Source organism: Lycorma delicatula, chromosome 11, assembly GCF_047948215.1.
Source record: "Lycorma delicatula isolate Av1 chromosome 11, ASM4794821v1, whole genome shotgun sequence".
Lineage (NCBI taxonomy): Eukaryota > Metazoa > Arthropoda > Insecta > Hemiptera > Fulgoridae > Lycorma > Lycorma delicatula.
Genome location: NC_134465.1, coordinates 26,412,203 through 26,424,735, shown reverse-complemented (window position 1 = coordinate 26,424,735; position 12,533 = coordinate 26,412,203). Strand labels below are relative to the sequence as shown.

The following is a 12,533-nucleotide window of genomic DNA, read 5'->3' as shown; positions in this document are numbered from 1 at the left end:
GTACGTACGTATATATCTCGCATAACTCAAAAACCATTAGCCGTAGGATGTTGAAATTTTGGATTTAGGACTGTTGTAACATCTAGTTTTGTACCTCACCTTTTGATTACAATCGACTGAACCAAAAGTGTCTAAAAACTTTACAGGATAACTTAAACCTTTATTAGGATTTGAACGTTAGAACTCTCGACATCGAAATCAGCTGATTTGCAATTATGAGTTAACCATTAGATCAGTAGACTAGGTGGATTTTATAAAGAGACTACTTATTTTTGTTTATTGCCAACCAGGCTTACCAGGATTCAAACCCAGGACCTCCGGAAGAAAGGATGCAACGCCATTATTTCGCCACGAAAAACGCTTTATATTCCATATATTCAGCCATATCTGAATAACAACATTATTAATTATTACTTAATCCTTTACAAATTATTTTACTTGCGTTTCGTTTTCTTTGTATATAACAATTTGATTAAATATACACCCGCTGTTGAAATTTTCAAAAATTCTTTGATTCATTTAACAAGTAATTATGATAAAAAATTATATATATAAAAATCAAATCGTTTATGATAGGTGATGAATTAGAAATTCTTAGAATAATTTTAATAATAATTTAATTTTTTTGATCTCTTATTTTATTTATTTTTTTGTATATTTAAAACGAATTTCTAGTGCTACTGGATTTAATAGTCATTCTTTTTAAATTTATTATTTTATACGTGTAATAAAATAACATATCAAACACAAAATAGTTAAGAAGAGGTAGCAAATAGAATTTTGTTTTAGTAATTCATTTATAAAATTCAACGTATTATTAGTTAAATACATTTAGGTTATAAAAGGATTGAAAATGAATAGAAGGTTTTGAATTTAGGTTTATATAGGAATTGTAACGCAGTTACAACGAAGTGTAGCTACAATTTCCTGTCACATCTGAGTCAGTTAGTTATGGATTAATGTGACCATCATACTTCCTGAGCGACAGTTGATGCCTGTTGTTTTGTATAGATAGTCGCATACAACCAATGATACAGGGAAGAAGGGTATACTACTCATTCCTCCTCCCCTTCCCGCTATACTATTAAATAACTCAACCCTCTATAACTCCACCCATTATCTCATTCCACCACTAATAATAACACGCGGAAACATACAACGGTTTTTGGGGGAAATATGGTGGATTAGGAGAAGGTATGCACGAATATATCTCTAATCTGTTTACAGAACACAGTCAGCTCATTTTATCTGTTACAGAACAGATTGATTTCAGTTATACGAGTATAAAATCTCCCCTTGTATTGCTTTACACCCCTTTCCGTATTTTCAACTACCACCACGTTCTACCTACAATTCAAAAAAAAATTATCATTTTTATGAAGCATTTATTATTGGATACTGAGAAATATGTGCGCGCGTTCCTGTACGTATGTGTGCACGCGCGATTATTTGTTTACTTTATTCTTTTCAAGACAAAATATCAATATAAAATTAATTATTATTTATAAAGGAGAAGCCTATATACATCTATATTTTACAAACAAATGAAATATATAATCTCATTCTATTTATTACCATTGTTATTTTTAAATATATAATACTTTTAAAAAATGCGATTCGTTATTAATAGAAATTAATGCGATTCGTTTTTTCCGTTATAAATATAACGGAAAAAAATTTCAATTATTTTGACCAAATGAGGAATACTTTGGGTTGACTAATTATAGATTTTCTATTTTTTTTTTTTAGATCTTGGCACTGAATCAAACCCAAAATTTATAGAAATGCAGACAAGCATGTTACTTCCTATGCTACGAAATTAATCAGAAATGTTATTTTAATAAGTATTAATATAAAAAAAATAATAAAAGAACTGTCATCTTTTTAATTAATAAAAATTTGTTTTTATTTATGTTTCAGATGTAAAATATCATCTGCTAAAATTACCAGTTTTTAAAATTAATTTAAAAAATAGTAGCAACATTTTATAATAAAGTTAAGGTGAATAAATAATTTTATAGATGTTTCTATCATATTTCTTATCAAGACTTAATTTCATAACGTAAATATTATTTTTGTAGTCATCGTATTATATGATATTCTTACTTTATCCTTTTTACAATACAAAAATACCGGAATTCAATAACCTGTACGTATCTGAATTTTTTTAAAGATATATATATATATATATATATATATATATATATATATATCAATCAAAATTTTTAAAAATATCTTTAAAAAAATTATATTCCATTTCAAGAAGAAGATAGTGAGGAGAGTGGAGTATTTCAAGACGCATAGTGATAGAATGATTGTAATAAGGATAAAATCAAAACCTAAACCGACAACGATTGTTAACGTCTATTTGCCTACAAGCGCCCATGATGATGATGATGAGGTAGAGTGTGTATACGAAGTGATTGATGAAGCAATTAAACACGTAAAAGGAGATGAAAATTTGATAATAGTTGGAGATTGGAATGCAAGCATTGGAAAAGGCAAGGAAGGAAATGTAGTGGGTGAGTACGGGCTGGGCAAAAGGAATGAAAGAGGGGACCGACTTATAGAGTTTTGCACGAAGTATAATTTAGTAATTGTCAACACCCAATTTAAAATCATAATAGAAGAATATACACTTGGAAAAAGCCAGGCGATACTGCAAGGTATCAGACAGATTATATCATGGTTAAGAAAAGATTTAGAAATCAACTCGTTGACTGCAAAACTTACCCTGGAGCAGACATTGATAGCGACCATAATTTGGTGATAATGAAATGTAGATTGGGGTTTAAAAACCTGAAGAAAAGGTGTCAGATGAATCAGTAGAATTTAGAGAAGCTTGAGGAAGAGGAGGTAAAGAAGATTTTTGAGGAGGACATCGCAAGAGGTCTGAGTAAAAAAGATAAGGTAGAAAATGTAGAAGAAGAATGGGAGAATGTTAAAAAGGAAATTCTTAAATCAGCAGAAGCAAACTTAGGCGGAATAAAGAGAACCGGTAGAAAACCTTGGGTTTCAGACGATATATTGCAGCTGATGGATGAACGTAGAAAATATAAGCATGATAGTGATGAAGAAAGTAAAAGGAACTATCGGCAATTAAGAAATGCTATAAACAGGAAGTGCAAACTGGCGAAAGAAGAGTGTATTAATGAAAAGTGTTCAGAAGTGGAAAAAGAAATGAACATTGGTAAAATAGACGGAGCATACAGAAAAGTTAAGGAAAATTTTGGGGTACATAAATTAAAATCTAATAATGTGTTAAACAAAGATGGTACACCAATATATAATACGAAAGGTAAAGTCGATAGATGGGTGGAATATATTGAAGAGTTATACGAAGGAAATGAATTAGAAAATGGTGTTATAGAGGAAGAAGAGGAAGTTGAGGAGGATGAAATGGGAGAAACAATACTGAGATCTGAATTTAAGAGAGCATTAAAAGATTTAAATGGCAGAAAGGCTCCTGGAATAGACGGAATACCTGTAGAATTACTGCGCAGTGCAGGTGAGGAAGCGATTGATAGATTATACAAACTGGTGTGTAATATTTATGAAAAAGGGGAATTTCCGTTAGACTTCAAAAAAAGTGTTATAGTAATGATACCAAAAAAAGCAGGGGCAGATAAATGTGAAGAATACAGAACAATTAGTTTAACTAGTCATGCATCAAAAATCTTAACTAGAATTCTATACAGAAGAATTGAGAGGAGAGTGAAGGAAGTGTTAGGAGAAGACCAATTTGGTTTCAGGAAAAGTATAGGGACAAGGGAAGCAATTTTAGGCCTGAGATTAATAGTAGAAGGAAGATTAAAGAAAAACAAACCAACATACTTGGCGTTTATAGACCTAGAAAAGGCATTCGATAACGTAGACTGGAATAAAATGTTCAGCATTTTAAAAAAATTAGGGTTCAAATACAGAGATAGAAGAACAATTGCTAACATGTACAGGAACCAAACGGCAACATTAACAATTGAAGAACATAAGAAAGAAGCCGTAATAAGAAAGGGAGTCCGACAAGGATGTTCCCTATCTCCGTTACCTTTTAATCTTCACATGGAACTAGCAGTTAATGATGTTAAAGAACAATTTAGATTCGGAGTAACAGTACAAGGTGAAAAGATGAAAATGCTACGATTTTCTGATGATATAGTAATTCTAGCCGAGAGTAAAAAGGATTTAGAAGAAACAATGAACGGCATAGGTGAAGTCCTACGTAAGAAATATCGCGTGAAAGTAAACAAGAACAAAACAAAAGTAATGAAATGTAGTAGAAATAACAAAGATGGACCACTGAATGTGAATATAGGAGGAGAAAAGATTAAGGAGGTAGAAGAATTTTCTTATTTGGGAAGTAGAATTACTAAAGATGGACGAAGCAGGAGCGATTGTGTTAAAACAAACTTGTTACATGCAATGCATATATGATAATTAAAAAAAACTTTTTTGAAAAATTAACCTCCGGCTTAAAATTAAAATATATGTTTTTTGTTCTTTTGTTCTATATTCCTTTGGTTTAAATATTTTTCAAAATTTGTTTAAAAATTTATACTTTATATAGAGTTATTAATAAATGTGTATTTTTTCAAAAGTTATACTCTGAACCTAAAATACAGAACAGATTTCATAAAAATTAAAAAATATTATTTATCCTCTATTAAAAGGAGTATTAAATTTAGAGAAAACATTTCTTAAGAATATTTTTTTAAGTTATCTATAACATGTTATGAATATTTTTAGAATAATTCTCTTAAAATTTATTCCTCCCCTCTAAGAAATATATATTCTTTTTTTTATTTCTGGCTCTTAACTCTTTAATTTTTAAAATTAGAAACTCTTGAATTTATCACTTGAAAATATATAAAGTAGCTTTGACACCCATAATACATATCGGATCCAAAATGAGAAGAAAGTTTTTTTTTACTTTCCTAAAAATTATAGTTTATTTTTTCAATATTTTCTAACAATTCTCTTTTATTTCCTTTGTTTTTTATCAGGGATCACTTATAAATAAGTGATCCCTGATAAATAAGAAATCAGGGATCGCTTATAAGCAAGTTTTTCATTAATTTTCCCTATATGGTAAAGAAGCCTCTAAAATCAACACATATTTTTCAAAATTTGGGAATTCTGATGCTTAAATCCTATTTTTTCAATCATGAATTGCCTGGAGTAGCCCGGAAAAATCGTGCAATACTATTTTATAGAATGAATCAAAGGTGGCGTTCACAATAATAGTTTCATTAATATCGGACCGGTTAATATCAGATCATGTCTAAAAGCGAATTGCAATTATTACATTCATTAATGCTTAATCGAAGCTGCTTTAACTGCACATGCCCTGCAAATTGATCTATAAATTGATTCTATATCATTATCATTTTATCAGCTGCAACGTAACTTTGAACGTAAATAAGATATGATTATTGTTCCGTTCAATATTTCCAATAAAATAATGTATCAATATAATGTATAATGTATCAATATTTCAAATAAGATAACCGTTCAATATTTCCATCAACGGTCATGCTATAGAAGAAGCGAATAACATCAAGTACTTAGGAGTTATCCTCCAGAAAAACGGTAGATACACCGAGCACATAGTCAATGTATGCAACAAGGCAGAAAGGATGATAAAAAGTCTAAACATCATTATGTCATCGCAGAATGCCCCTCGGGCCTCAAAGCGCCGTTTATTGGCGACCACCGTCGTGTCTTCGCTTATGTATGCCGTTCCGGTCTGGTGGCGCTCTATCGCCATCAGGCGCAACAAAGAGAGACTGGCGAGGACACACAGGTGTGTGCTCCTAGGTGTTGTGTCCGCATACAGGACAGTGTCCTATGCCGCCCTGTGCGTGTTATCGGGTACACCTCCTATTGACCTAATCGCAAAAAAGAGGGTGGAGAGGGCACAAGGCAAGCCAGAACAAGAGGTCAGGGATGCCGTTTATAATATCTGGCAGGAAAGATACTGCAACGAGATAGATGATGCTGAGCACACCTTTTTTGAGTGCAATAGGTGGGACACACTTAGACATAGTAAGGCACTCACAGGTATAACTCAAGAGACAACAATAGACTACATGCTAAGAAGCGAGTCAAACTGGAATAATTTTGCTAGTTTTGTTAGACAAGTTGTTCTACAGAAATACTCCGATGAGAGAAGACAAGGTGTTGGCTAGAATAGGACTGGGTGGACAGCCTTGCTGGTGAGGTCCAGCATGCTGCGGTGTGTTGGCACTGATGAGCCACCAAGGACTCCACGGGTAACAGTCAGGCAAGAGCACACTGAATACTGAAGGGACCCGGTACCGCGTCGCGGCGAACTGGGTCTGGCATGGTGTATTAGTATTGCCCTTTTGGGTCCCCAAGGGGCCAATATTGATAAAGAACTCTCAAAAAGAGCTAACCGGTAGGCCGACCTGCCTTGCCGGTATATAGCCGGTAGGTAGGGAGGCCTATTTGAGTTTAAAGACACTCCCCTGGGCGGCGTAATACCAACAAGTCGGTCCGGCCCAGGGGAGCTGAGAGAAAAAAAAAAAGATATGATTATTGTAAGAAGTAGCACGCCCGTACATACGTAAAATGTTGTCAATCAACTGCTTGAATTTCATTCAAGCTGTACAAATTATTTACATATTAATTAACTGCAGAAGTGTCATTATCAACATCAGCACTAATACCAGAGACAAACAATGACGTAGGATTCACATTTAGATAACATCGAAAGAAGAAAACTATTATAAGTTATTGAAACCGTTAACATTAGTAACTCTAAAATTTACATTCTAACAAACATACAATATTATACTAACTTCAGATTCTGAAACATTACAATGGAATCAAATTCTATGGGTATGGCAAGAAATAATAATACGCTAGTTCTACTATGAACAATACTCTAAGAAAATTATTAAAAATACAATATATACATTCAAGGTGATATTAAAGAATGGAAACGGCTTTATATTTTTAAAATGAGAGATATTAAGGGGTAGAAACAAGTGTAAATCTACGTAGTAACAAAATTACGGCTTTATGGTGTGTATGAATTTTGTCCACCATTATAGATCCATCATATTGAAGCAATGGTTTTTTTAAATATGAAGGTTGATATGTGAAACAGGATTTTACCTCTTCACATATCAAGCTTTTGTGCGTCGTGCTGCGCCAGCACGACGCTACCTGTTCAGATGCCAGAGAGGATTTCAGTACACCACCGCGTCTGCCAAAGCGCCTGTCCGACCAAGCCCGCTAACCAACAAAATCCCTCCACAGCGGCAAGGGGCCCACCACGTTCTGGCCGTCTTTAAAAGCAAGATATCAGAATTGCGAGAGAATTTTCTTGCGGACTACCACCAGGAGCAGATTAAAAAGATGAAAATGGAAGAATTTCCCAGGCCAACCCAACGTGGAACCTCCCGCCGGATGCCAACATCGTCACCAGAGCAGCAGGAACTTGATTGACTAAAGTTCATCGACTAATTTTGCTATAATTTTTTTTTTTATTGGCATAAATATAACCCCCCACAGACCACTTCCAACTTGTGGTCCCAAATTTAAGAAAAAAACAAATGGGGCTAATGAACAAGTACAGCTTTTCCTGTTGCTCCACTCGTTGAAGAGGAAATTCATTCACCGATTAGCTCGAAGTAGCGAGGTTCCTATCCTATCTTTACTCTCTTTTTCTGTTTAGCCTTGGGAATCACCATAAGGTATTAGTTCAGAAGATGAATGAGGATTATATGTATGAATGTAAATGAACTATAGTTTTGTGGAGTGTCAGTCGATCATTCTTGAGATTTGTGGTTAATTAAAACACAACCACTAAAGAATCTGGTACCCCAATCCGTATCAAAATAACAGCCATTACTAGGATTTGAACCTTACTCTCGACTTCGAAATCAATCCTATATAAACTGCTGAAGAAGATTAGACACCAGATCGACTTCCGTTGCGAGCGGCAACAATCCATGATATTAATGAGCTGTTACATCGGACCGTCATCGTTGAAGTGGACGGGCAGCAGATCCAAGCTACAATGAAGTTAAAGATTATTCATGAAAGCCGCGGTAGTTCTGGATGGAGCTTGCTGGGTCGAGTAGGTGTTCTTCAGGCGGGTACTTTAAATGGATAAAACAGTTGATAAGGCAATTCAATGTTGAAGTAGTTTGCCTTTCTGGTGTCACAACTGCCCGAAGCGCCTTTTCCACGGGAAATTTCAGTAAAGAAACCACAGCAGAGTAACGAATAAGGGTCTCGGCAGCAGAGCTAACCGAGGCATTTCAGTAAAGAAACCACAGCAGAGTAACGAATAAGGGTCTCGGCAGCAGAGCTAACCGAGGCGCTCAATCAAGTAGGCTCGTATATCCCTTGAATCACCATGAAAAATTATGATGTTCCACTGCACTTAATTATTGTAATTATAACTTATGTAATTGCACAGTCATTAGGATGGCCAGTAATAAGATTTTGCATACCAATTTAGTTGAAGACAATGATTTTCGTTACCACTGGCTTTGTCTAATTTATGTTTGGAAGACTTGATTATTGTATGGAAACAACAAATCCTACTTGGTACATTATGACAAATACATTATGTTGACCACGATTTTCTAAATAATTTGATATTTACTTACGACATGATCATCTGTAATATGATGATAAGTGACAATTCATCTTCGCTGATCATAAGTGACAGCGAAGATGAATTGCAGTATTGTATTTTTAAATTATTCAAGTTTCTTGGTGGTTATAATTGTAGACTTTCATTGAGAAGATTATATATATAACGTTACATTGATCAGAATACATCAGATCAAAAGTTTTACTTAATATTGCTCCTGAATAGGTAAATTTTGTTTACTATTTAAAAGCGATTAAGAAATATTTGAGGAAATATAAGCAAAATTTTAGGAAAAATTCTACAAATGTTAAAGTTGAAAATACCATCCCTGTACCAATTCTGTTATAAGGCTGTGAAGTTTGGGTTTTAAGAAAAATCAATTAAGTTCTATTCAGGTCAATGAAATTAATTTCTTTGGCCTGAAGGTGTAACAAGAAGTGATAGAATACCCAATAAAGTTATTATTTTAGTTTTCAATATTACTTCCATGATTTTTCATAACAGATTATAGGGGGTGATGGAACGAACATGAATGAAAAGTAGAAGATTGAAAAATTCCCAAATAGATTCTGAAATAAGATCCGTTAGGTAGGAAGGAATGAAGACATCCTAGAAAGCGCTTGAATGCCAGAATAGATTTAATAAAATGGTGTACGTGTCATGAAAATGATCAATCTGTCAATTGTAAGTTAATGGTAAATTTGAGTTTGGACTGAATTTGGTTTGGACTGTTTTAAAACTGATTTTATCCTTTCAATTGGAATTTTTTTTAATAGAACTCCTTCTTGGGTTTTTTGATTAGCAATTTGTTTTTATTTTGTTATTCTAGTAAAAAAACCCCTTTCGGCACGCCGGAAGGAGTGTAAATTTCACGAGTGCTAAGTAAGGGATAAAACAGATTTCCATCTTAAAGTTAACAAAAATTTCAATTTAGCTCAATACGACAATGGTGACATTTGAAAAAAGTTTCATATGTTTAGCATACGACAAGCCATATCTTCTTACAGTTCCAGCAAAAATTTGGTCATCCCTTACCGTAAGGGTTGGTCATATCAAAAATTGTTTCAGAAAAACGTTTTAGATCATTTTTAGAGGAGTAACAACGACCACTTTAAACCGATTCGATGCTGTGCCTATTACAGGAGGTATGATATTTGTTGTCTTCGAAACCCCATTTATTCCATCCGCAGGACAGTGGTTGGTGATATCAAAAACTTTACACATATAAGTTTTAGGCCCTTATTCAAAGAATAGTAGGCAAATTTAGATGAATTCAGTATTTTACTTAATAAGAAAGTTATAGAGGTATTTTGTTTTTTTTCGAAAAAGCCCCCCATTTCCACCCCCATGGTCCGATTTTTTCCATTAACGAACTCGAGCAAGATTTTGGGTCGTTATATTTTATGTATCAATTTGAAAGTGATTGGCGCAAAATTACGGCAGTTACCTTGTTAACGTGAAAGTTATATATATATATATATATATATAAACTTTTGAACTATCGGTGGTTTTGGGGTCTGGGAGATGTGAAACGCGAAGATATGTTGAAATTTTCTGGAAGTTGAATCATGATACCCATTACAGTAGGTAGCTTTCTTATGACATCTACCTAACACTATTTTGTACAGTTTCAAATTTTTACAGTTCATCATCACTGTTCATTGAAGAAAATATGATTCAGATAATTGTTTAACCATTAAGTGGCCGATTAGGTATATTTAATTTATATTTTTTTTGTAAATATTCAAGGAGCTTTTTATTTATTCCAGTAATAAATTTTTATTAATAGGTTTACTATAAAATTGTTTCATTTTATTCAATTATTATTTTTCATATTATTTACGAATTACAATTTGTTATTAATCATTTTTGATGCTTAAAATTTTTGTTCTATATTTAATCTATTTATTTAAAAACATATTTTAAAAATGTCACAGCTAAATTTAGAAAATAACGTAAAAAGCATCTTTAAAAGTAGATTAGATATAATCCAGCATCTTTGAACAGAAATTACAATTTTCTCACTCACTCAGTATCCATTTTCTTATTCATTCGCAATTCCTTACAATATGATTTCCGCTCTTTATCTAGCCTTTTTACTATTTCACTCATTCTCATGCCGGTACAAACAAAAGAGAAAAGCAGACGTGGTAACAGAAACAGTGAGTCAGCCGTTTTCTCTAATAGCTTAAAACCTTTTGTCTTCCTTTGCAACTCTAATAACATTACGTTAACTATTTGTTTATTAAATGAACACAGGAATTACCTTATATTTTATTTAAACTACTGTCAACCGGTTTTATAGATTGTAGATTTAATTTTATTGAACAAAATTCTTTGTTGATTTTTAAAGCTTATGAACATGTTTATAGTAGATTTTTTATTAGAATATTGATTTTATTTCCGCTTTAAATAAAGATATATTTCAACCAAATTTACTATTCTGGTTTGTTAATGGTAAATCTATCAATAAATAAATTATAATATTTATATTTGTTTCACCAATTCTTATTCTGGAAAAAGGTACATAATATTTTTTTTTGTCTTCAGTAATTTGACTGGTTTTATTCAGCTCTCCAAAATTCCCTACCTAGTGCTAGTAGTTTCATTTCAGTATACCCCTACATCCTACATACCTAACAATTTGTTTTACATATTTCAAACGTTGCCTGCCTGCATATTTTTTCCTTTCAAACTGTCCCTCCAATATTAAAGAAACTATTCCAGGATGTCTTAATATGTGGCCTATATCTATTTATTCTTTTAATTATATTTTTCCAAATGGTTCTTTCTTCATCAATTTGCCGCAACATGTCTTCATTTGTCACATTATCCATCCATCTGATTTTTAATATTCTCCTGTAGCACCACATTTTATAAAGCTACGCTCCAAACATATACTTTCAAAAATCTTTTCCTGACATTTAAATTCATTTTTGAAGATGAGACGATGAGATGAATGCCATTTTTTTTACCGTGTGAAAAATGCCATTCCTGACTACTGGGATTCAAAACAGGGACCTCCAGATGAAAGGCCGAGACGCTACGACTCGCGCCACGGAGGCCGGCTTACTTTTAGGTTTTTTTGCCATCCTACCGCCCGGGCCGAATCCACAACAAAGGAAAGCACAGCTCAGGGGGTTGTCTACTCAAACAGGCCTCTCCGTTCTCCGGCCATAAGTCTAGTCCGACAGGTCAGCCCGCCGGTTAGATCTTTTCATTGCCTGCCTCTAACCCCTAGGGTGAGGTCTCCAAGCCCGACTATATCGTTCCTGGACTCCACCCCAGAAGCCGGGACTCGGTCTTGACGCCAATGCCTCTGGTGAGAGCACCTTGTGCAGGGCACCACATTTCAAAAGCTTCTAATCTTTTCTTCTCAGATACTCCGATCGTCCAGGTTTCACTTGCATATAAAGCTACGCTCCAAACATATACTTTCAAAAATCTTTTCCTGACATTTAAATTCATTTTTGAAGATGAGACGATGAGATGAATGCCATTTTTTTTACCGTGTGAAAAATGCCATTCCTGACTACTGGGATTCAAAACAGGGACCTCCAGATGAAAGGCCGAGACGCTACGACTCGCGCCACGGAGGCCGGCTTACTTTTAGGTTTTTTTGCCATCCTACCGCCCGGGCCGAATCCACAACAAAGGAAAGCACAGCTCAGGGGGTTGTCTACTCAAACAGGCCTCTCCGTTCTCCGGCCATAAGTCTAGTCCGACAGGTCAGCCCGCCGGTTAGATCTTTTCATTGCCTGCCTCTAACCCCTAGGGTGAGGTCTCCAAGCCCGACTATATCGTTCCTGGACTCCACCCCAGAAGCCGGGACTCGGTCTTGACGCCAATGCCTCTGGTGAGAGCACCTTGTGCAGGGCACTCATACCGGGACTCGGTCTTTTTC

The 12,533-nt window shown here is 34.2% G+C and overlaps 1 long non-coding RNA gene across 1 annotated transcript in view; it reads right to left on the bottom strand.

Annotated features, from left to right (window-relative positions):
- LOC142332107 (uncharacterized) overlaps positions 1-12,533 on the bottom strand; it is a 237,895-nt gene that overhangs the window by 53,050 nt on the left and 172,312 nt on the right. The window lies entirely within an intron of this gene.